The sequence below is a fragment of the Empidonax traillii genome, unplaced genomic scaffold (assembly GCF_003031625.1).
Source record: "Empidonax traillii isolate 1590-97213 ecotype Southwest subspecies unplaced genomic scaffold, ASM303162v1 scaffold4:size3804566, whole genome shotgun sequence".
Taxonomy (NCBI): domain Eukaryota; kingdom Metazoa; phylum Chordata; class Aves; order Passeriformes; family Tyrannidae; genus Empidonax; species Empidonax traillii.
The window spans coordinates 2,863,918-2,866,147 of NW_020955197.1; positions in this window are offsets into that span (position 1 = coordinate 2,863,918).

The window sequence follows — 2,230 nt, forward strand, 5'->3', positions numbered from 1 at the left end:
GAAAAGAAAAGAAAAGAAAAGAAAAGAAAAGAAAAGAAAAGAAAAGAAAAGAAAAGAAAAGAAAAGAAAAGAAAAGAAAAGAAAAGAAAAGAAAAGAAAAGAAAAGAAAAGAAAAGAAAAGAAAAGAAAAGAAAAGAAAAGAAAAGAAAAGAAAAGAAAAGAAAAGAAAAGAAAAGAAAAGAAAAGAAAAGAAAAGAAAAGAAAAGAAAAGAAGTGAGAGAGGGGGGACAGAGATTTGTTCATGCTGTGTTCATCTCTTATTTTACCTTGTCAATACTGCTTGAGTGTCCCTCTGTCCACCCTCTCACTGAAGGATCTTTCGTTAGTGTGAACAACCCGTGCTTCAAAATAGGAGATTTGCACCAGAGGTGGGGGAAAAAGTACAGAAAATGTTATTGTTTTCTCCCCCACTCCAAGATGTGAGAACTTCTCCCCCCCCCCCAAGAGTGTGAAACGGACACAAAGACAGTGTATCAGTGAAAAAAAGAGAGTGGCCTTTTAATGAGAACTAAAGAAAACCAAACCGTAGATGAAATGTACTGTAAAAGCTGCTTCAAAGTACAGTCTAATTAACCTGAGTTCAGCCATCAGATAAATTTGGTAATTGGGAGTTTACTGCACAGAAGTAAGGCAGCATGGTATGGATAACCCTGTATTTCTTCCCTAAAATAATTACAGATACGTTTCACGGACTGTCTTTGCACAGAACCATGGTATACTAGAGACCTCTTATTCCAGCAATTGAACCGAGAGCCTGTCATCACCATTAAAAAAAACCAAAACCAAAACCAAAACCATACACAAACACAAAACCCACACGCAACCAAAAAAAAAAAAAAAAACACCAAAACAACAACAACAACAAAAAAAACACACACCAAAAAAAACCAAACAAAAAAACCCAAAAAATCAAACAAACAAACAAAAAAACCCACACAACAACAACAAAAAAATCCAACACCCCAAACAGATTACGTACATGCTCCAAGTTAAAATGATTTCTCCCTTTTCTAATTGTGATCCTCGTTGCATATGGACTGTAGCAGGCGTGATAACAGCATCTACTAGCTGCTGCTTCCTTTATTGGTGTTTGCTTCTGTGCCTGACTTTCATTTTATGTTTATTTTCTGACCTTAGCTTTTACTGTATCACAAAAAGTCTCCACGAGTAGCAGAACGATAAATCCAACCAAAGCTAAGACAGATTTCCTCATCGACGTGTAATAAAGTTAAAGGACATTCTTTTGTCAGACAAGCCCTAAGTAGAAAATAAATCCCTGGGTCTAGGGAAACAAAACGGAGTGCTGCTGGCATGTATGTAAATTTACTTTTAAAAGCAATAAATCAAGGTTAAATTAAACAGCTGGGCTCCCTATCTCAGAGGAAGTTTCAGGTTTAGGCAAAGCTCAGCGGCGATGCGCAGCCGGACACCCCGGACCCCGAGCCCTGCCCAGGATGAAACATCCCGCCTCTCTCCCCGCCGGCTGCCGCCCACCTCTGCAAGCCGGGCAGAGCGTCGTGGGGGACACCCGAGGGAGGGGGTCAGCCCGGGGTGGACACTCAGTGGTACACACAAACCTCTCTCCCCCTCACTCCGGCTCGACTGAGGAGTCTGAGGAGCCCCTGGCTGATTTGCACCGGGGCTCTCAGTATCGAGACTTGTCGAAATAGCCGCAGACTGTTATTATCCAAGTGCTAATTTCATCATTTCTGCACCACGAGGCAGATGCATAGCATGCAGGCGGCCGCGGTCGAGAGGGGCAGGAATCTCTGTCATTTTAGTCATAGCTTCCTATTTTAAGAATGGTCAGAGTGTGAAGCTGGGTGCACCTGCTCGCCACGGGACCCCGGGAGTCACTTCTCTGATCACATCTGCCTTGTGTTTTCATAAACGCTGAGCGAGGTAGAGGGAGAAAAAGAGAGAAATAAAGGAGAAAGAAGGAAGGAAGGAGAGATGGTAGAAGGAATGAAGGGGCAAGCGGAAAAGAGATAAGGCAAATTCAGAAGGAAAGAAGGGGAAAGAGAGAGAATGAAAGAAAAAAAGGTAGAGAGAGAGAGAAGGAGAAAGGGAGAGAAAGAAAAGGAGAAAGGGAGAGAAGGAGAGAAGGAGAGAAAGAAAGAAAGAAAGAAAGAAAGAAAGAAAGAAAGAAAGAAAGAAAGAAAGAAAGAAAGAAAGAAAGAAAGAAAGAAAGAAAGAAAGAAAGAAAGAAAGAAAGAAAGAAAGAAAGAAA